The following is a 24,692-nucleotide window of genomic DNA, read 5'->3' on the forward strand; positions in this document are numbered from 1 at the left end:
GCAAAGCATACTCGAAAGCCCGGAAAAAATGGCTAAAACCTATGTGTGCTCTCCTAGGAACTAGAAATTGCCTTACAGCATATAGGATTGTTAAAACAAATACTGCCCAGTTTATTGTATTTAGTATCAGCAGATTCCTTCATTCAGTGTTTTTTACACGAAAGAAATTGGGTCAAATGCTCTGAGAAATCGGGTCAGATACATTAAGGAGGTCTAATTTTTTTTAATTTTTTTTTACTCCACTTCTGCAGCCAAATGAATTATGCTAAATGAATTATGTTAAATGAACTACGTTATAATGATGAATTTTGACTATTGCACCTTATTTTTAAAAAAAAAAAACACGCAAGAAATCTTTTATGAAATGATGTGTGTAATTGACTGTTTTTGGTTTTGTATGTATATATGTGTGTCTTTTATGGCTATTTTGCAGAAATAAAGATTTTAAATAAATAAATAAATACAATATCAGTAACAACATTACAGCAGGGTTCAGGATTTGGGCGCCTTCCATTCACTATTTATCTTTTCATAGGAGTTGTAAAAGGATTTTAAATGGCTTTCATTTCTGGGATATATTTAGTCTGCGGTCTTTCTCTACTGGGCAAATTTCAATTTTGAGTAGGGCTATGTGTTTGCTAAATCACAGAACTGCATTTCGGCATTTTATGAGACATGTTAATTTATTTGGGGTCACCACTTTTAAACTATCCTCAACCCATTAACTCTAGATTGAGTAGGTGGTGTCGTGGCTTTTCCAAGAATAATATATAACTCTTGACTAAAGAGTTACAGTAAAGTGTTTCGTGTTGACTTACAGAAGAGGTTGTATTTTGAGGTATTCATTTTATTCACAGATATATTAAGATGTGACAAAGAAAAACTATTCACGCTGTGACCCGATTGAGTAACCAAGTAAGCACAGCATGAGATTTGAAGACAGAAAAATAAAACAAAGATATATCCTCCAGTAGGAGAAACAGCTTCTCTGATATAGAAATAAAAAAAAAATCGAGATTAGATATAATTTGTACAGTGAATTCAAAGTCAAGATTGTATTTCTATTTTATAGCCAAATCTTACAGTCACATATTCAAACAGTGTCCTGAATAGTGGTGGCCACTCCATTGGATCAGAGGAGCGCCACCACCCCGTTAGCAGCAAATAAAATGATAATAGAAGGGGTTTTCAATCCGTTTTATGTTAATACCCTCGACCCACCCCGAGGACATGGATGAGTTTTGGAGACGAGTCTAGGGGATGATACTGCTGCTGGGGGAGTGGTGGGCACTCCCTTCACTGCACATGAGGTGTTTGGACAGCCGTCTCGGGCCACCCAAACACATCGTGCACAGTGAAGCTCTTTCCAGCCTCAGCTGCGTTGCTGGGGCTGGAGAGAGCAGACACATGCTCCTTGTCGGCCTGGGAGCATGAGTTGCTGGCGCTCAGGCCAATCCTGAAGCTGCTTTCATGCGAAAGTAACTTCAGGTTTGACCACAGGCAGTAGCAGTTGGTGGTGGGATTGCTGCCGGGCGGTGACGTGGGGAGGGGGAGGGTATGGGTAGTAATCAACGGAATACGGCCAAATACAGGTGAGTTTACATAAAAATAAATAAAAACGAATTTGTTGCGCGCACTGCATCGCCAAATGCGATGCAGTGCGTGCAAAGAAATTAGTTCTTTTTGTTTACTTACCTGTATTTAATAAAAAAGATAAAAGCAGGTCGCACTTGTTTTAAAATTGGCTTGTTTTAAGATAGGGGTTAAAAAGGTCTACCTGGCCACCACATAATTACTGAAGAACATTAAAAGATGGAACATGTCCTGTGGAGACGTGCCGTTGCAGCCACAGGGCAGCAAGATCTCGTCTTTCTTGCTTCCTCTCGATGAGCAAGGAGAAGATTAAATAAATCAAGACAAAGTCTAATCAATAAAAGACGGTCATGTGAACTGTGGAGCCCTAAACGGTAATGCTTCAGAAGGGTGTATCTTCGTACACTGAGCTTCCTTAACTCGCATTCTTCCCTTTCCATCGCCAGCAGTGTAAAAAAGGACTCCTTTGCCCAAGGCAGGTCTTTCCTGCTAATGACATCAGGGGTGCAAAAGAGATCTAATCTACCTAGTTTCCTAAATCCTTCCTGTATATAGTTGAATAAGGGTATATGGTGAGCTCCATCTAGGGCAAAATAGTCCCCTAGTATCTCTTTGTTGAGGGTGGGCCTGTTGCTTAACCAAACTTTAAGCCAATAAAATACGGGGCGGAAGGACAACAAGTCTGTCAGGTAGGGCACCCCCAATTCATTGTGCGCAATTTAAGTGGCAGTGCCCTGTCGGACGCAGAGCATATGTCTCAAAAATCTGTTTTCTAGTGTTTGAAGCTCCTCATGGGCAGCATAAACCCAGATCTCGCTACCATACACTACCTGAGATACAAATCTAGATATATAAATCTGCAAAAGCCTATAGGTTTTTTTCCGAGACAAGAAGCAAAATTAAAAATGGCTGCATTAGCACGTAGGAAGCCTGCCTGCTTACTTTTTTTTCAAATGGCTCCAGTTTAGCTTGGCATCCAACATGACTCTAAAATAGGAGAAGACACTGGTCTTGGGGACAGGGATGGTCCCTACCTTAAAATTGAAAGATTTAGGTGATCTGTGACCTATCTGCATCACAAAAGAGCTAGAATTATTTATTAACAGATTCTGGTCTTCCATGAAGGTCACAAAGGAGTTAAATAATGTTTGCAACACTATCGCCTTTCTGGCCACAAGAACCGCGCCATCCGCATACAACAACACAGGCAGATTGTGCTGGCCCACCTGGGGAACATCCACATTTGTGGCTGTCTCATCCCGCTCTAAATTATTAATATATAGATTAAATAAAAAGGGGGCCAAAATACTTCCCTGTTTTACCCCTCTCTGGATTGGGAACTGACTGGTCACTTTCCCATCGTTAGTGAAGTGAACCACTGCTTTGGTGTCCCTAAGGAGCTCCTGTAAAAAAAAGGATATTATTGTCTACTCCCATACACAAAAGGGTCTCCCAAAAGCTGACGAAAGGTCCACAAAGGCCAAGTAAGTCAGGCAGTATGCGCTACTGTGTAATTATTTTAAATCACATACAGATTAAGGTATTGGTCCATTGTCAATCTCCCAGGGTGAAAACCATAATGGATGTCTGCTAAAATGTTGTTTTCATTTGCCCATGTGGTTAACCTGTCCAATAAGATGCAGCCCGCCACCTGTACCATTGAATCCAACAGTGATATGGGCCTATGACAGAAAGTACTATCCCTATTGCCTTTCTTGAAAAACAGTACGGTAGTCGAAAACGCCTAAGAGCTAGGTGAAGCTTCTCTAATGGCTGCATTAATAGTGGAAAGGAGGACTGGCACCCATAACTGACGGTTAGGTAGAAAGAGGTCACGGTATGACGTCAGGTCCAGGGACCTTGTTCCTAGACAGTCCCTCAATGCCATTTTAATCTCATCTGCATGGATGATATGGGTCGACTTACCTGCCCCTAACATTCTACTGACCTGGTCTGTTTGGCTAGAAAACATTTCCTGGAAATGACCAACCCCTTTCCCCCTCTGTTATATGTGTATCAAGGGCCTGTCCACTATCTCCCACCAGGAATGTCGGAGAGTCGCCAGAGAAAACTCCATTCCTAACGGCATGCTGATCGTGCTGATCGTACTGCTCCGGTCGCAGGCTGCGGACTGTCAGATTCGCCGCCTTGAGGGAAAGGACTTTGGTCCGCTGCCAATTACTGTTGTGCCCACTGTGAGTTCTGGGACCTGGCAGCTGGAGCCTTATCGTCTGCCTAACATCGAGTTCCATCTGCGGCGGTTGGGCGGGGCGGTTCTGCATGCGTGGTCAAGTCAAGTCAAGTCAAATAATTTATATAGCGTGCTACATACCCAGAGGGTTTCAAGGCGCTTGAAGAAGGGTGGGGAGTTACTTGTCGAATATCCAGGTTTTAAGTTGCTTTCTGAATGCTAGGTGGTTCTGAGTGAGGCGAAGGTGAATGGGAAGTGAGTTCCAGGTTTTAGCCGCCAGGTAGAAGAAGGATCTTCCTCCCATGGTGGTTTTGTTGATGCGAGGTGCAGCGGCAAGGGCTTGGTTGGAAGAGCGTAGCTGGCGGGAGGGGGTGTAGAAGGAAAGTCGTGTGTTGAGGCATTCGGGTCCAAGTTCGTAAAGTGCTTTGTGTGTGTGGGTTAGGAGGCGGAATGTTATCCTCTTATTGACGGGGAGCCAGTGGAGGTTTTTCAGGTGATCGGAAATGTGGTCTTTACGCGGGATGTCTAGTATGAGTCTGGCTGATGCATTCTGGATGCGTTGGAGTTTTTTCTGAAGGTTTGCGGTGGTACCGGCGTTTAGGGTGTTTCCTTAGTCCAGGCGGCTTGTAACCAGCGCGTGGGTGACCGTTTTTATAGTTTCGGTGGGGATCCAGCGAAATGTTTTTTTGAGCATGCGAAGAATGTTGAAGCAAGATGATGAAACGTCATTGACTTGTCTGGTCATCGAGAGTGAGGAGTCCAGGATGACGCCCAGGTTCCGGGCGTGGTCCGTCGGGATGGGTGCTTTTCCAAGGGACTCTGGCCACCAAGAATCGTCCCAGGCGGAGGGGGAGGTACCTAAGATAAGGACTTCTGTTTTGTCTGAATTCAGTTTTAGCCGGCTGTGTTTCATCCACTCGGCAACTTCTTTCATTCCTTCATGTAGGTTAGTTTTGGCGGTGTTAGGGTCTTTGGTGAGTGAGAGGATCAGTTGGGTGTCATCAGCGTAGGAGATGATGTTGAGGTTGTGCTGGCGTGCGATGGCCACGAGGGGGCTCATGCATACGTTGAAGAGGGTGGGGCTGAGTGAAGATCCTTGTGGCAAGCCGCAAATTACTTTAGTGGCCTCTGACTTGAATGGTGGGAGGCGGACTCTCTGAGTTCTTCCGGCAACGAACGAGGTGATCCATTCCAGTGCTTTTCCTTGGATTCCGATGTTTCTGAGGCGCTGTAACAGGGTGCCATGACAGACTGTGTCGAAGGCTGCGGAGAGGTCGAGGAGGATTAGAGCGACTGTGTCTCCATTGTCCAGTAGAGTTCGAATGTCGTCTGTTGCTGCGATAAGGGCGGTCTCGGTGCTGTGTTTGGCTCGGAAGCCGGACTGTGAGGAGTCAAGGGATTTTTTGGTTTCGAGGAAGGCGGCGAGCTGGCTGTTGATGGCTTTCTCGATGACTTTGGCCGGGAATGGAAGGAGCGAGATTGGGCGGTAGTTTTTGAGTTCGGAGGGGTCAGCTGTGGGTTTTTTCAGAAGGGCACTGAGTTCGGCGTGTTTCCAGCTTTCCGGGAAGGTGGCGGAGTTGAGGGAGCAGTTGATGATGTCTCGGAGGTGTGGTGCTAGGATGGAATCTGCTTTGTTGAAGATGTAGTGAGGGCATGGGTCTGTGGGGGATCCTGAGTGGATGGAGTTCATCAGGCGGATGGTGTCCTCAGTGGAGATTGGGTTCCAGTCGTTAAGGATGTTCAAGGGGGGTGAAGGTATGTCAGAAGGTTGGGTGGTTTGGACTCCGGGTTGGTTGTCGAAGCTGTTGTGGATTTCTGCGATTTTGTCGTGGAAGAACGAAGCTAGGAAGTCGCAAAGGGTTTGAGAGGGAGTGATGTCGTTGGAGTTGGCAGTGGGGTTGGTAAACTCTTTAACGATGTTGAATAATTCCTTGCTGTTGTGGGCGTTGTTGTCTAGTCGGTCTTTGAATGCGGCTTTCTTGGCAGTCCGGATCAGTTGGTGGTGTATGCGGGTGGCGTTTTTGAAGGCGTCCCTGGAGCTGGTGTTTGGGTCTTTTTTCCAGGCCTTCTCAAGGGAGCGACAGAGTTTCTTGGATTTCTTAAGATCATCGTTGAACCAGGGGGCGTTTTTGCTGCCTACTTTGATTTGACGTTTTTTCAAAGGTGCTAGGTTGTCGGCGCTGTTGGTTAGCCATTGAGTGAGGTTAATGGCTGCTTGATTGGGGTTCGAAGAGTGGGCAGGGGGGTTTTGAAGAAGCGATGAGGAGATCTGGTCGATGGTGATTTTGTTCCAGTTTCTTCGCAGAGTAGGTTGAGGATGGTTGTGGGTTGTGGTCTTTTTGTAGATAAAGTGAACGCAGCTGTGGTCCGTCCAATGGAGAGCTGTGGTGTGACTGAAGGAGATATGTTTGCTGGAGGTGAAGTGTGTGACCTGCGTAGTGAGTGGGGGTATTGACGAGTTGTTTGAGTCCGAGGTTGGCGAGATTGTCCAGAAGGGTGGTGGTGTTGCTGTTGTTGCTCTTTTCCAGGTGAAAATTGAGGTCTCCCAATAGAATGTAGTCCTCGGAGGGGAGGGCGTGTGGGGTGATAAAGTCAGTGATGTCTTCACTGAATTGTGCACGGGGTCCTGGTGGCCTGTAGAGGAGGGTGCCTCTAAGTGTGGTCTTGGGGTCGGTGTGGATCTGGAAGTGAAGGTGTTCGGCGGTAGCGAGGTTGACATCAGAGCTGGTTGAGATGCGGATGGAATTCTTATGGACGATAGCGATGCCTCCTCCTGTTTGGTAGGTGCGGTCTTTTCGGATGATCTTGTAGCCTTCCGGGATGGCGATGGTGATGTCTGGGGCTGAGGAGGCGTTCATCCATGTTTCTGTTAGGAAGGCGACGTCAGGAGAGATGGTGTCTAGTAGATTCCAAAGGTCGATGGCGTGTCTGTGGACCGAGAGGGTGTTGAGCAGGATGCATTTAAGGTGGTTGGTGTCAGATCTCTGTTTGGTGTTGGTGGATGAGGAGTTGGTCTTGGTGCCGTCATACTTGCAGGAGTTGCATGTGAAGGGTCCATGGGTGTGTCCAGGTGCGGCTTGGGCGCAGTTGGGGAGTCGGCCGGGGTTTAGGGCTAAGAGGGTGGAGGCGTCGTATGTAAAGCGGGTGGGGTGGGTGGTGCGGGGGCCAGGGGGTCTGGCGCTGGGCGCGGTCCAGGCGCGGACGGGCGTAGACGGGCTTACCTTTGGCGCACCTTCGGCGCGCATGGGGCGCGACCGCTGCACGCAAATGCATCTGTCATAAGTGGGTGGGGAGGGGCGAGGGAGGAGCAGCTGGGAGGCGGGTGCGTGTTGGAGGGGGCGGGCTCCGGGCACAGCAACAACAATAATGGCGGCTGGAACTGAAGCGCCGACCCGGTTGGGGGCAATTGATTAAATGGAATGCGTTGGTCAGCGAGGCGCCTGAGGAGCGGAGCACACAAGCAATGGGTCACAGCAGCAAGTGACAAGTGAATAAAACGATCGGCAATTCGAGCGAGCACAGGCACTCAAAGTCGGTGAGACAATGCAGGCAAATATTACAATACAAGTGCTTTGAACTGAAGTAATTAGATAAGTTAATGCAGGCACGGTAAAGCGCTATGAATGTCAGCAGAGCAGCGCTACGATACCCAAGGTAGAGTAGGTAGAGTGAGCAGGGGCAGTAGGGAGCGACCGCTTCTGACGAAGTCAGGACGGTCACAGTGCTACGGAGGGTAAGGGGTAGCCTTGCCTCTTAGTGGGAGGGAGGAGCAGCTGGGAGGCGGGTGCGTGGTGGAGGGGGCGGGCTCCAGGCACAACAACAACAATAATGGCGGCTGGAACTGAAGCGCCGACCGGGTTGGGGGCAATTGATTAAATGGAATGCGTTGGTCAGCGAGGCGCCTGAGGAGCGGAGCACACAAGCAATGGGTCACAGCAGCAAGTGACAAGTGTGCCCCACTAAGACGGCGAGACAGTGGGGGAGACAGTGGGGGATAAGGTTTAAGCTATACGCCCAGGCATGGGGCCGGCGAGTGGAAGTACCTGCACCCACGGCACCCTGGGCTGAACTGCTTTCCCGGTCCAGTGAGTGCTTTACTACCTAGTGTGTGTTTCTGCCTTCTGGCACTTCGTACACCTGACGATTGGACTCTACTGAGTGACTGAGGCCGCTTGAGGGCAGCAGAGAGCCGCCGACTACCGGAGCCAGATCCAGTTCGCCATTGCCATTGCACGCTGAAGCAGCAGCAGATATCCGTGCGTCCCTGCTGTGCTCCCACAAGGTGTTCGTGGATTGGGGGACCGGGGAGCAGGCAAAATCTGTGCCCAGTACCCAGCTACTACCCCCGGACTGGTCCCGGTAGGAGCTTTCATTTTGCTTTCCTTCACTCGTACCTTCCGCCTTCAGCAAACAACCCGGCAGCGGTGTGGCTCGGCTTGGCTCGGCGGCTGCTGCGGAGGGCTGCTGAGGGCTGTCGAGAACTGTCCTTAGACTGGGGCGTGCACAAAACTGCTAAAGCTGCTAAAAAACAATTTCGGAGAGAGAGACGGCCACCAAGCACACCCTGAAGCACTCTGCTGGGAGCTGCAGGGCGGCGCAGGGCACTGCACCAAGGGGTGCTCCATCCTGAGTGGGTCCTGCGGAGCTGCCTGGTGTCCTGAATCCACACTAAAGTTACCAAAGTTACCAAGTTCAACGAGGCAAGGTCACACGCAATGTCTCTGGGCCGGTACTGTTCTTTTGGAACTTTCCTTGACTGGGCAAACGCGAGCGCAGCCGCCGTTAGAGGCAGCTGCTAAGTAAGAGCCCAGGGGTAGAGGCCCAGGCAGGTCTGACTGGGTCCGACATTGCCGGTGGGCCCCCCTGTGCGCTCCGCTTGCTTCACCTGTCTTACCTTACTCCCTTGGTAGGTGTGTGCGGTTACCCTTGACAGTCGGTAGGGTACCGCAGGGGGTTTAGCTAACTCAACATGAGGTCCGGTAAGAAAAGGGTCTACCAGGAAAAGAAGCCGAAGCTAAATCAAAACCCCAGTCAAAGGCGAACGGGGATCCCTCATCAAGCACCAGCGAGACAGGAAAAATCAAAGAAGTGAGTGGAAGCCTAGCAGCGACTCAAGGAGAACCTGGAGTGTCAAGCGATCGAAACTCTCCAGCTGCGATCCCTCGACCCAACTTGTGACAACCAAAATTACATCAAAATTTAACTTTATGAAAGACCCGTTCTCTACTATCTTCTCGTCTAGCAAGAAAATTGTGGGCCTTCATAATTCACTTCTTCCTCTTTCCCCGTTCGACTCGCGGCTTGCTCAATCCTCGCAGCAAGCCAGTTGTACCTCATTTCACACTTCCTCGTTAGGCAGTCAACCAGAACTGATTCTAGCGTCAGCCGGGGTAACAAGGGCCCTGGTCGATCATAAGCTCTCCAAAAAGGCTATTGGTAGACCATCATCACCCCTAGCAGGCAGCTGGGGGGTAACGTCTGTCTCTCATCTTCCCTCTTCTGCCATGGACCTAAACCCTTCAGGGGATCCAGCGGCCTCAAACTCATGCACAACAAGCCATATACAGAACTGTTTCACGCATAACTCTCCCTCCAGCAGCGGTGTAGAGCTCAACCAATGGCAAGAACCCCCGAGCAGAGATGACACAGGTCACCCAAACAATTCGCCGATTGAAGATACCAGTCATCTGTCTCAACCGGTTTGTACAAGATCCCTCTCACATGCCCCAGAAGGAGCAGCAAAAGTTCAGCTAGATTAATGCAAAGAGGACTGTGCCAACAAACCAAATCCAGGGGGCGACAGCCCTGCCAACACAACTTATTTGGGCTCGCAAGAATGGGCCGATCTAGTTGCCACAAACATTCCACTCACGCATACGGATCCAGCGTCTCCAAAGGAGGAACTAACAAATACCATTCAGGTTTTCAGACAGGGACCAAGTCAGGAGGGTTCTTTCTCAAACTCATCCTCCGTGCCTAACGCTTCATTGTCTTCGACCCCCAATAAACTTACGCACACGGATCCAGCATCACCAAAGGTGGAACCGACAAATAACACTCAGGTTTTAGACAGGGACCAAGTCTGGAGGGTCCTCTCTTAAACTCAATCTCCGTGCCTAATGCCTCTTTGTACTTAACCTCCAACAAAAGGGACCTCGATATGGGGCAGTCTACAAGATCTCAAGCAACAGAAATGTCAAAAACGTGGGACATTCTGCTCACCACTATGCAACGAACCGTTGATACCCTCCACTTTCAATCAGACAAAATGGACCTACAGCTGTCCCTACTAGATACCGTTTTTGTTGGGCGGATAGACGACAAACTCGGCCAATTAAATTTGCTAATTAGTAGGGCCCAGCAGGAGGCAAAGCTGTCATGCAGCTGTGGTCCCATTATTGATAAACTCGCAACACTTCCGGAGATTGTATCTTGTCTACTAGAAGGACTGCCAAAGGGACAAACGGACGGCCTCAGTGCACTAATCCGGACGGGTCAGGCCACCGCGCTGCTCCAACAGGAGGGTCATTCGCACCGGGCATCTCCGACAGAATTTCACCAGAGCCGCCGTTGGGGTGCCAGCCACCGGCCCCGGCTCACACTGCAACTAGTTTCACTTTGTCCCCAAATGCTTGCAAGCCGCCCCTAAACGCGAAAGGGCGGCGCCAGCTTAAACGGAAAGGCCGGAACAAACAAAAAGTAATAGGTACGCCACAAGTTTACCCACTTTTTCAAACAGGGAAAAAATCGGAACAGCCGGTCAGGAGTCCTATCGCAGCAAGCTCTGTCAGAAGGGATCCACCATCCACTGCCCCCGGACTCTCCCCTAAGGGAGTACTATTAACAGCAAGTCTTACTCCAACCACGTTGGAGGACGTCAGAGTTTTATCCGATAACTGTAACGGATTCCAACATAAGCCTGACGGAAACAGTCTCTGCAATGTGACTGATGTAAGTCCTCCGCTCCTTCTATCACGGACATCTGAACTGGTAACAGTTCAGCCAACCCAAAATTTGGACCCTGTACGGAGCGAACCAACCACTTCAAGCAATGTAAACTTCCGTCCCCAAGAGCTGGCGGTACCTAGGCTCTTGAGCCCTCAAATTAAATACCCAACCACCACAGCCAGCTCCTTCATGGATCTTTCTATGAATCCTCTATCAACCATCACTTCTGGTGAAAATCCTCTTGGGATCCAGCGGCACCCTGATCACAGCAATTCAAATCCGCAAGCTCCTAACAACCAGCCAATTCCCCTGCAACCCTATCCTAAGGATCTTTCTTCTAGCATCCTTTTTACTCCAGAGTATCAATCAAAAGGCCCATTTGATATCCTGAATAGAGGGAATTTACTGCGGCTACTTAGCACCATACCAGCACTTAAGGACTTGTCTTCAGAGGACCTCTTGTTTATTGAATTCATAAAGTCAGGCAGGTTGAATGGGAATGAGGCGACAAAGGCTACATGGACTTCCCCTGACATAGTCAATAAAGTCTTTAAGGAGCAAGGTCTCCTTAAAGCATGGGGGATCGACACAGCGGTCCACTACAACACTGGATACCCGCTGCCCCTACTTGAGCGGCCCCAGCAGCGACCAGACACAATTTCAACAACTAGGTCCGTGCTGAGGGGAGCACTGGGTCACTCGACTAAAAAACCACAGGCGTTACCCATGCAAAATATCTCAAGGCCTACTAACACGTATCGTACAATTGAACACCGGCTCATCAGGATATGTAATTCACAAGGACATTTTCAATCACAAGGAAATTCCCAATGACAAGGTAAACCAGCAGAGAGAGATCCGCATACGGAGGCACCGCACATGGACCTATTCTCCTGGAACATCAACGGGCTCTATAATAAAGCACCGGATACTGATTTCCTACAATATGTCAAATCGTTTGACATTATCCTTCTCCAGGAAACATTGCTGGAAGAGACTATCCATCTAGAGGGCTATACCTGTCATCATTCCCCAGCCACAAGGAAAAGCAAGTTTGGTCGTCTGTCAGGAGGCCTAGCAACCTATCTCAAAATATCAACGATTGGCTATGCTCGGGCACTCAGCACAACTTCCTTGGCCTTAAACACAGTGGAGATACTACTTAACTTCGGGGGTAAGAAGAAAGAGGTACAGCTGACCAACACCTACATTAACCCTAAAACCAAGGGAAAGGAGGGGAAAATCCTAACAGACCATTTATACAACGTTATGAACACCAGAACATCTCCAAATCTAATTTTGTCTGGAGACTTTAATCAGTGCATTTTGGGGACTTCAGCAAACAATGATATACAGGCACAGTCTTATCATTGGGATATCCCGAACCAATTATTTAGCAGTCAGTGCAAGGCATCAAAGGCGGCAAAGGCACTACTGGAAGACCTAGAACACATGGGCCTGAGGGTGTTAAACGGAAGATTCGTAAAGGATTCACCATCTGTGGCCTCATTTATCTCAGCCACTACTACCTCTTTTATTGATTATACGTTAGTCTCCCTCACGCTATTTCATCACGTTCTGGGCTACAACTTAGGAAACAAGGGTGAAAGTGACCATAGCCCTCAAGAGGTCACTTTAGGAGCCCTCCCAGACGGTATTCTTCTAAACGCAACTGGGCCGCAGGACAGTTACACCATCAACCTTAAACGGATTAAAACGTCAGTAGCAAATACTGCAGAGGTATTTCTAACGGCAAAAACTCAGCTGACCACCACAAACTATCCTTCCGGCAATATAGTGGCAGGCTGAGAAAATTTATGATGGAGTTTGCGAACAATTACTCGACAACTGTACGGCACTCTCCACGACCAGCACAGGGTGCTTCAATGAAGATCTCGGGCACCCAGAAACTGGCAATGAATTCATACAAAAAATCGATTAATAAAGCTTTAAGATTGATAAAAAAAAACCCGGGGGATGTAATGCTGCTAGCACGGATCCGCAAGCAACGAGCGGATATCAAAAAACAAATATCAAAAAACTGAAATGGGCAATTAAAAGGGCTAATGACGTTGACTTCTGGGCCAAACTTCATCATGCATCTATGGGCAACAACAGCGCCCAGTGGTCTGGTCGATCATAAACAAACTGCTAAATCCAAAAATCAGCGGAATAACATCACACATATCGAAATCATCTTGGGAAGTGTTTCTTGATTTACATTTCAATCACCAGGATAGGAAAACAAGGGGGCCTCTTAATCTTCTGGGTGGCAGACAACCGCAAATTCGCTCACCAAGTGAAGACGTCATTCTAGTACCCTCTGCAGCTCAAATCAGGAAACTAATCTCCAAAGGTAGAAAAGACGGGGCAGCTGGATCAAACGGTATTCCCCCGGCCCTCTTCAAACTTGAACCTGATTACTGGGCCAAAACACTGATCCCCCTCTATTCATCTGTCACCAACTCTGGGTGCTTTCCCGTCTCATGGAGGGGCTCGATCATCTCACCGATCTATAAGGCTGGGAATAGACTCCATCCAAAAACTACCGACTGATTGCACTCCTTGACGTTGAGGCCAAATACTTTGCAGGACTCCTATTGACCCATCTTCGAGAATGGGCTGCAAACCAAAGCTTAATACCATCCAGCCAAATGGGGTTCTGCAAAGACATGGGGACAACAACTAACTTGATCGCCATCTCGTTGCTCATTGGCAAGGCAAGAGCGACCAAGCAGGCTCTCCACCTCTGCTTTGTGGACTTTAAAGCGGCCTTTGACAATGTCAACCGAGAAATCCTATGGTGAAAACTGGCCTCCAGGGGGATTCCCTCGCCCCTACTAAACCTTTTGATTGAGTTGCACACAAATACATGGGTCCAGGTAAAGCTTGGGAACGGCTCGCACCTCTCTAGGCGCATTCCGGCCACAAAGGGCCTAAAACAGGGGTGCGTGTTAGCTCCAACTCTTTTCAATCTTTTTACAGCTGACCTGCCACCCGCCTTAGATGCCTGCAATTCGCATGCTCCGCGGTTAGGAGGTAAAGGGCTGTCCAGCATCTCCTATGCAGATGACGTGGTCCTGGTCAGTCACACGAAAGTTGGCCTTCATAACCTTATCAACACGCTTCATGGTTATGCTGTCAAAAACCTATTAGAAGTGAACATTAGTAAAACAAAAGTTATTTCGATAACTAGAAGCAAAAAGCCGTACACTTGGATGCTTGGTTCGGATGCAATCTCAAACTGCTCTGAATACAAATATCTAGGGATCCAAGTCGATAAATCGGCCGCTACCAAAACCAATTAGAGGCCATCAAGAGAAAAGGCATGCTAATAGCCGTGACAATGAAACAGCTAAAGACCAATCTGACCGGTGAGACTCTACTTCCTCTATAACGAGTAGCAAAAATTAAAATAGAGTCATCAATCACGTATGGCAGTGAGGCCCTAAGAGGAACTGATGCTAAACTTCTGGACACAACCATCTCAAAGGCCTATAGATTTCTTTTTAATCTACCAACCTATACTTCGCAGGCCCAGATTTGGTTGGAATTCGGGTTGACGTGCCAAACGCTTGCTCGAAGAGGTTCATACATCAAGTGCTGGCACAAATTAAAGAACTCCCAAGAAAACACCCTAAACCGACAGCTCTGGCAAGACATGCTTACCACATCGCGAATGCCGGCAAAAAAATACCTAGAGGAGTCCTTGTCCATCACAGGACTGAAAGACCTGTGGGAAACTCCTGTATCACATGCGCAATTCAAGCGCATAGTGAACAAGAGTCTAAAGAGACAATCGCATGTGGAGGACAAAGCTTTGCTCTCTTATAGGCAACATGCCCGGATGACCTTGTGCACATATAGAACACCGGGGCTCCAATCATATTTTGGTCTGGGGTATGGCTGGAAAACAAAAGAGGCCTTTTTCAAACACAGGCTGGGGATTCTACCCGCCATTCCTCACTTACCACCATGGCTGAGGCAGAACTATGGGACCAAATACCGGCTCTGTGGAACAGGAATCGAAGATTTGGAACACCTATTGTGCACTTGTCCGAGGCTGAACGAAGAAAGAGTAGCTTTGTTGAAAACAGCTTTCAACGAAATAGGAGTCCGCTCACGTAGACAAGCTGTCCTTGCTTGTTTTGATCCTGGTCTCCCGCCACTAAACGGGAAGCTAGTGCAATTTCTGAAACTAGCAGAATGGAAACAAATAACCCAGGCACTTGTATAGTGGAAGCCCAGTATAGGACTAAGCGCATTGAACATTTTTTCCCGTGGGGTTTTATTGTTTTTTACCTTTACTATTCAGTCAACCATGAATTTCTGCTTTTAAGGTCTTTTAAATTTCTTATGAGTTTGTTTTATTGCACTTTTTTGTAACGGTTTTTATCAACCTAAACAATAAAGAATTACTTACTTACACACCAGGAATGGGCTATTAACTATGTTCCAGACTTTTCGCTATTTTTTAGGGTACTAGTCTCAGAAAGTTTAGTCCAAGATTCTTTCCTCAATTCTGCCTTGTGTCTTGCTAGTTGTGCCTTAGATTGACCTCCACAGGCTCTCACTAGAGCTGAGTCGCTAGATTTAGTGCCTAACACGCCCTTCAATACCCTTGCTGCTCTGGAACAGTTACTGTCAAACCATCTCGGGCACACTCACTCAGTTGCCTAGATGGTACCTTTAGGAGATCCCTGATCATACACAAAATAAATGCAAATGCATCAAGAATATTCCCTGGTGCTTCCTGCCCTGTGGTGCAACTATTGAGTTCCCCTTTACATCTAGCTGCGGGGGACTATTAAAAGTTCCAGAGTGATCTGAGCCAACCTTAGCCTTCTACCCTGGTCTGTAGCCTTGAGGGGCCCCATTCCCCTTTTCATCCTGGGTTTCCCTGACTGGAACCAACTAATTGTTGCACATAAGATATTATGGTCACTATAAATGCTCTCCTTAATTGAAAACGCCATCAAAAAGCGGAGAAAGGGCCTAGACACATAAATAAAGTCAATGTATGATGCACATCCCCTCCCTGAAAAAGTGAGGATGGGGATCCTCCCACTACAATCCAACTGGCATATTGCCATCGTCAAGTCATATTCTTCCACACTGTCAATATATTATTTTTGTTTGAGTGCTGCTCTTCTCATCTTAGTGTGCCTCTTTTTTCGTATCAAATTCTATATTACTCTATTTCTAAACATTCCTATTCATATATTTTAATTGTTTTTGCCTCCTTCTCAAACTAGTTGTTTGTTACATTTTTAACATTTAATCTGGTTTACTCCTCCTTGTCCATTACAAATTTGCAGAGGTTAAGTAAATAGACAGCAGCGCTTTAAGTATATGGGTGAGTTCCTATAGTAGTTAATCAAAAATTCAAGTTTCAGTGTGTTTCGGTAGTTGTAAATAGTTAAAAAAGTTAGGTTATGTTTATTTGTTAATTAGTTTGTTTAGATTATATTCAAATATATTAATTAAATGCAGAGAATAGGTTTTTGAGATTTTTTTTAGCTGTACTAAATTCTATGGCTACGTACATTTGCCACGCTGAATTAGGGCTGTCATACCTGTCTGACCTTATTGGAATCCAGCCAATCTTATTATGGCAAAAGGTCTGGACAGGTGTTACTACCGGCCTCAATCGGCACGAGATCAAAGATTGTCTGAATTTATAACAGGCACAATGTATTCCCTGGATCTCCTTTGTCAAAAACTTTATGCATGACTTAGATCGCTCAGAATATTTTGCTAACCCCAATACCCTGTATCTTATCTCTAGGAAGGATCTCAAGGATCTATGTATTAACCACCTAAAGATGATTAGATTGTCATCTAATATCATGAAAATCTCAGTTAGAGCAAATCAATTGCTCTTGACTGAGCCAGGAATCCAACCCTACTTAATAACAACCCATAGAAATTATGACAGGATGTTATTGACAGGCCTGAGTCTTGGCAATTTCTATAACCTGGTAAATGACTGGTCACATGCTCTTTGTTTATGCCCCTGTGATGAATCATCTGCACAGTCCACAAATCATACACTATTTTTCTGTAAGTCTTTTACTTCACTTAGGGAAAATGGATCCTTCCTTGTTTGAAACTGCAAGGTCTGAGACAATCTCGACCCGCTTTTCTTAGGCTGCAATCTTTAGATGATGACATTTTTAATGACTATATTGTAAAATATTTGAAAGGGGTGATAAGAACAAGGAAATCTATGCAAGGCCCATCTTCTGTTTAAGTGACCTTGGTTTCTTATCTAGGTTAAGGCTATATTGAAATCTGTTTTTAGTTGTCTGTTAAATTGTGATTACATGTACTAATTATCTTATGCTTATTGCTATGTATTCTGCTTTCATGATTTTACATTTTTAGATTGAATTAAGTGTATCTTGACTTGACGAATTATTAAATGTACTTGTAAAGTATGAACATATTTATTATTATTTGAACGTAAGGGTCACAAACACATTCATACAGGTATTGATAAATGTACTCACACATCTATAAAACCATGTACAATGGTACTGACATACCCACATGCTGTCACACTCCCACTCAAAAACCCATACAGTCACTGGCAGACCTATTCACACATGCAAACATCTACTTGCATATACACAGTGTGCAGCATTTTCTTTCTAGAACCTTTATGGTTGTTTTTCTTAAGTGATGAATAATGATTGCTTCAACAGTACATCATTTGTGGTGTTTGAGTATACAACCTGAGAATAGTAGAAGGGAAAATGGACCGACACAACACATGTTTTACAGCATCAAACACAGTATTTTGCAAAGTGAGTAGCCATTTCACTCAAATCTTTTCAGACTACTGGTAATGGAATGACTACACCTAATGAAGGTTGCTTTGGTCCTCTTGGACCTCAGTGCCGCATTTGACACTGTAGCCCACCCACTACTCCTACAACGCCTCTGCAAAGGTGGGTGGATAAACTGTCCCTAGAATGGATGGGGTCCTTTCTACAGGAACTAAGCTTTCAAGTATCTCAGCGACCTCATCATTCCACAAGCATTGTAAAATATGGAATCAGTGTTGTGTCATACACTGATGACATGCAACTGGTGGTCTCACTATCACAATCCCACGAAGAGGCAGCCACCAATCTTTCTACTTGTCTACAGGAGCTGGCTTCCTGGATGACTATTAACTGTTTAACACTAAATGGCAGTAAAACAGAGGTTCTTGTGGTGGGGAAAGCTCCCTCGATCTGGTCCTCATCTTGATAGCCACAGACTCTAGGCCTGACCCTTTCCCCTAGCAATCAGGTTAAGAACTTTGGGATGTGCCTGGACTGCAAGCTTGCCTTTGAAAATCACACTAGAATTGTGGCCAGGAAGTGTTTTGGAGTAATGAAAGGGCTTCAAAAAACCGTAGTCCAAGCGCTAGTCCACCTGGACTACGGAAATGTTTAATACCTGGGAGCAAGTAGCAAGTGTCTGAAGAGACTTCAATGCATTCAGAACGTGGCAGCCCACCTTGTTCTGATGCTGCCCAGGAAAGCTTCTTCCAAGAATGCCCTTGCTGCCCTTCACTGGCTCCCGGTGAGAGAGAGAATACTTTTAAAGGCCCTGTCTATTAGTTACCGCATTCTGCAGGGGAAAGGGCCAAACTATCTACTCAATCTACTTTCCCCTATACTCCATCCCGGCATCTGAGATCTTCAGAGACTGGACAGGTTAAAATCCGGGTTACTAAAAAAGCAAGAATGGGTGGTTGATCCTTCTGCTATCTGGCCGCTAAACATTGGATTGACCTCCCCTCGCTCTCCTGAAGGAACCATCGGCAACACTCTTTCGGAAAAAACTAAAAACATGGCCATAGGTTTTACTCTAAGCTATGTCACATGTTTTCTCCAGACGGGTTTCACCGCAGCTCGGGGGCACACTAGAGAATGTAACCACGCGCTTTATAAGCTTGCTTATTATTAATAATATTAATGAAGGCTCTCCCAAGGATGCTGTAGAGGTAGAATATTGTGTTTCACCTAATTTCACCGGCATCATTCATTGCATGCCGTTTCATGATTGTTTTAAGTGCTTCTAATAGGAACTTGTACCATGTAAGAACTTCTTGACAGTGTTGCTGGGTAACTGTATGCCACAAATATTACACTGCACATATTTAACTGTTATTTTTTCCCTGAATGTATTCTAAAAGGCTTGCAATTAGCACTTTCCTTTGTGCTTGCTAGTGTAAAAATATACCTGCATGTGTTTAAAGTAGTTGTGCACAAAACTATATTTGTAAATAGTTAAATAAGTTGTATTACGTTTCTTTGTTGTGAATGCAATGAATGGTGTTCCTTAATTGCAATAAGATAATGCACAGTTTTTTCTACAATCTTTATGATTATTCTTTCCCCACTGTTCAATGATGACTGCTCACAAAGTACATTGTCTACAATGTACGAGTAAAGAAGTTGAGAAAAATAAAAATGGGAAAATGAAATGAATATTTATAATAATGCATACATTTACAGTATTGGAAATGTCTAGTTATTTCTTGGAGTTATGTATTTAGCCATTGCTGAAATTGTAAGCTACTTTTGCAATTATATTAATTGTAAAACTAATAAACATTTCAGTTTTTTCTTTTTATATAGATCAGTGGCACAATCTGTTGGTGCAATGTACTTTACTAATTAGTTCTTTCGAGTTTGCGTATGCACACCCAAGCACAGATTGATACAGTTACTAATACAGCTAGACACACAACAGTACAGAAAATCACACAGCTACACCCAGATAGAAGTAGTCACACCGAGAAGTTCACACTAATGCAGCCACTGACACACTGAGAAGCCTAGAAACACCTAGAAACACATAGATACAGTCACTACTCACCGATACAGGTACTGACACATCCATCCAAACACTAATTTATACAAAAACACCCAAGCACACACTGACACACCTAGGCATACAGCAATGCATACACTAACACAGTCAGGCAAACTCTAATGCATCAAATTACACACCTAAGAACACACTGAGACAACCAGAGATTTACCAGTGCAGACATGGACACACCCAGGCATACATCAATGCAGATACTGACACACCCTGCCCAACACTAATACATCAGTAACACACCCAGGCACACACTGAGATACCATGAGTCTTATCATTGCAGCCACTGGCACTCCAAGGTATACAGCACTGCAGGGCTAGGCAAAATGAATGCATCTATTAACACACCGAGGCCCTCACTGATGCACACACTGACACACCTAGGCATGTACCACTGCACACACTGACACAACCAGGCATACAGCAATGCAGACACTGACACACCTTCCCAAACACTAATGCATCTCATAAGACACCCAAGCATACAGTGATGCAGACACTGACAGGCAAACACCAAAGCAGACTTGATATACTCAGACATGCACCAATATAGACACTGACACACTGAACCTAACTCTAATACTAACTATAAAAGACCTATGCATACACTCACAGACCTTTGCATATATTAAATCAGACACGGCCGGGCATACTCCAAAGCAGGCAGTAACACACCCAGCCAAACACTAATACATTCAATAACATACCCATGCACATACTGACACACCCATTTTCACACCAATACAGGATCTGACACAGAGTTAGCTCTTTATTCGAGCAGATGCTGGTTCTTGTAAGAACAGTTTTTTTCTAGAAGGTTTTGTTAACTGTTTGCAATTTTTTTCTTCTCTCTTTTTAGAACAAAAAGTGAACAGGTTAGTAAAAAGTATAAGGATGGGGAACTGCAAAGAAGCTTCTGGCTCTAGTCTTTCAAAAACATTATGTTGTCACTGGAGGCAAACAAAAAACACTAAGATTGATCCTTCGTCACTGTATCTAAGAACTTACTCACAGAAGCCATTCTCACAGGGACAAGCATGTGGCATTTCATGCAGTGAATAACCATGTCACTCAATTTTCTGCAGGAAGCTGGTATTGTAAAGACTGTTGCTAATGATGTTTCTCCCAAGGCTGCTGTAGAGGTCAACTGACCAGCTGCACATGCTTTCTCATGCATCATCAAGTTGTAGACCCTTTCCTAAACCGTTTTTGGGTGCTTACACATAGAACTTGTCCCATGTGAATACGACTTTGCAGTGACTCTGGATAACTGCTTGCCACAAATATTGTGCTGCAGATATTTTGCTTTTATCTTCTTTTCCCCAGAAGTTATAGTAAAGTGCTTTCACACATCACTTTCTTTTCTGCAAGGTGGTGTGTCTTCCTTCTCATCCTCACCAACACGTGAAGGCTCATCTTGGATGGATGATGTAGCTTCAGCCATTATGTAAAACCAGATTTTTGGAGCAGAGATTACATTCATACAATAATCATACTCTAAATAGTTAGTATGTCTTTTGTCCAGCCGGACAAGAATTTACTTTACATATGAGAACAACATTAAGGAGTTGTTTCAAACATTAGATGACAAGTAGGCACAGCCGTGACCCACAGAACATTAAGACACAACAACGAACACAGAATGGCCAAAGGGCAAGGTAAAATACATCTGTACACTCGTGTTTAGAATTTTACACACGTAGATACACCATTGCACATTACAATATTGCTAAATCATATTGCATATGGTGTATGGGTGTCGACGACGTTTCAATGCCAGCACTGAATACTGGGCATCATCCTCAGGACAATTAGATGAATCATTGTTGTCTTAAATAATACAGTTACACAACACCTTTATCGCATTACTGTACACATAAATAACACAACGAAAGAAGGGGGGAAAAAGAGAGAACAAAATTGTTAAAGGGCGCAGTGCTTGCCATGGAACAAAAAATAAAAATAAAATTGAAAATGTGGACTTGTGACAGCTAATCGTGCATTAACCACTACCAATTTGGTGTAAAGCCAGTGCGTGACATACTATCCTGCCGGTGCCCTTAATTCTCTATAGGTTAAGTACCTGCAGTGAAAGTGCAAGGGCACATGCGGGCGGGAGTGATGGCTCGCATTCAGTGCATGTGCGGACGCGATTGCTCCCGGTCAATATTGGCGGTAGGCCAACTGGTGGAACCTAATGAGAGAGCAGGAGGAGGGAATTAATACCGCTGGTGCCATCAATTGGAGGCGGCGGGACAATGAAGGGCAGTAGACAATAATTACCATAAAGGTTGGAGAATCTCACTTAATATAGAAATCTCAGATCCAACCATGTGCGCGATCGCACGATCTGTAAAAGTAATTAAAAGCGCGAGTTAGGCACGGGCACCATGTACACGCTGGATGTGGAATCACTCTATACTAACATTCCCCAGTTTGAGTCCCTCCGTGTCATTGAGAAAGTCTTAGAGACACGTCCACGTCCTCACAATGTTCCATCTATCTTTATTCTCCAACTACTTGAGATTTGCCTAACCAAAAACCTTTTTCTTTTTGAAGGAAAATTCAATGGCCAGGTGCGGGGTACCTCCATGGGAGCCATTTTTGCCCCGAATCTGGCCATTCTCTACATGGACAATCTAGAGACATCCCACATCTTAAATACGTCTAACCCTTTCCACAACGGCATTCCCCTGTGGAAGCGTTATATAGACGATATCTTCCTACTCTGGACTGAATCCTCTGACAGCCTATTGCAGTACCATCATTGGCTCAATAACCTTTTTAGACCTTGAGATAAAACACACGGAACGCCGTCTCACAACCATCTTACATCGAAAACCTACCGAGAGAAACACCTTGCTCAACTACAGTAGTCACCACCCACGGGCATTGAGAGACTCCCTTCCCTTCTCACAGTTTTTACGCATTAGGAGAAACTGCTGCTTTAAGGAGGACTACATCACCGAAGCCAAAATCCTAAGCCACAAACTCAGAAGTAGGGGATACCCACAAAAACAGGTGTGGCGCTCCTTTATACGGGCTTGTTATTGCCCAAGAGATACCCTCTTGGAGCCAAAACCAAAAAAAAAATAAGATAAACTTATCTGTGTCACTACCTTCTCCCCAGCATCCAATGCCATTAGGAAAAGTGTGTTAAAACACTTGCCTGTACTCAACGCTGGCCTATTTAACCTCAATCAATCAATCAATCAAAGACATTTATAGAGCGCACTACTTACCCGTAGGGTCTCAAGGCGCTGGGGGGAGGGAGGTGCCATTACTGCTCGAACAGCCAGGTCTTCAGCTTCTTCCTGAAGGAGAGGTGGTCTTGGGTCAGGCGCAGGTCGGTCGGGAGGGAGTTCCAGGTCTTGGCGGCCAGGTAGGAGAAGGACCTTCCTCCTGTTGTCGCTCTTTGGATGTGGGGGACGGCGGCGAGGGCGTGGTTGGCTGATCGGAGGTGGCGTTTGGGAGCGTAGAAGTTGATTCGGTTGTTGAGGTAGCTCGGGCCTTGGTCGTGTAGGGCTTTGTGTGCGTGGGTGAGGAGGCGGAAGGTGATTCTTTTGTTGACGGGGAGCCAATGCAGGTCTCTCAGGTGTCCGGAGATGTGGCTGGTTCGTGGGATGTTGAGGATGAGTCTGGCTGAGGCGTTCTGGATCCGCTGGAGTCTCTTCTGGAGCTTGGCGGTGGTACCGGCGTAGAGGGAGTTGCCGTAGTCCAGTCGGCTGGTGACGAGGGCCTGGGTGACGGTCTTCCTGGTCTCGGTGGGGGCCCTTTGTTTGCCTTTAAAAGGGCTAAGAATATAAAGGACCACCTGGTGCGCGCATCTCTCCCCCAACAACCACCAAAAACCACACTTAATTACGCATGGGGTCTTCCCACCCTCACAGGTCATGCCAAATGTGGCAGTTGTGTATGTTGTGAATCAACTATCGAGGGAAAAAGTTTTGAATATGGTACCATCAAATTTGACAAAAAATATTTCTCTAATTGTAACTCAACAAACGTAGTATACGCAATTTTCTGTCCCTGCATGTTGATTTACATAGGTCAAACTAGCCAGAAGATAAAACTCAAGATTGGACAACATCGCAGCAGGATCTGCTGTAAAACGGTCAACGCCCCCCTCGTGGACCACTTCACAGAGAAAGGACATACCGAAAAGGATCTGGTTTGGACCATAATAACATTGATCAAACACCCACCCAGGGGAGCAGATATATCTATGTTACTAAACAAAGAAGAAATACATTGGACTTTAAAGACTAACAGTTTCAGCAGTGGTTTAAATCGCCTTGAAGACTGGACCGCCCTGCTTTAATGAAGCTTTCTGAACGAATCTGTCACCTTCAACCACGTTCACCCACGACGTTAAATACTACCACTTTTAATACACCTATCATTCTTTTGCACTCCATCCCAGTATGGCCGCCACGGTTTCCATCCCAACTTGTGTAGCCAATGTGCCCCAGCCCTCTCTTGCGGCAGCAAAGCAGTTCTAACTTTTACTGCCACCAATGTAAATGTATTGTTATTTTAATCCAATGCGCTGTTTTCCCCTTCACCCACAACGTTAAACACCACTACCCAATAGACCTATCAATCTTAATTACTCCATCCCAAAATGGCCACCTCGTTTTCCTTCCTCACTAGTGCAACCTATGAGCTCTAGTCCTTCCTCTCTTTCTGTGAAGACGTAGTTCTACAACATGGTTGTCTAGGCTGGCTCCCACTCAACACCGTGCAGCCGGACATGCCATTGAGCTCCCGCTTTTGAAGTAAGTCCATACTCGCTCTCATCATGACTTCCTATGCCTTGGAATGCTGTTTGCCCGTGCCTAACTTGCGCTTTTAATTACTTTTACAGATCGTGCGATCGGGCACATGGTTGGATCTGAGATTTCTATATTAAGTGAGATTCTCCAACCTTTACGGTAATTATTGTCTACTGCCCTTCAATGTCCCACCGCCTCCAATTGATGGCACCAGCGTTATTAATTCCCTCCTCCTCCTCTCTCATTAGGTCCCACGAGTTGGCCGACCGCCAATATTGACAGCGAGCAATCGTGCCCGCACA

This window comes from Lissotriton vulgaris, chromosome 10, assembly GCF_964263255.1.
Source record: "Lissotriton vulgaris chromosome 10, aLisVul1.2, whole genome shotgun sequence".
Taxonomy (NCBI): domain Eukaryota; kingdom Metazoa; phylum Chordata; class Amphibia; order Caudata; family Salamandridae; genus Lissotriton; species Lissotriton vulgaris.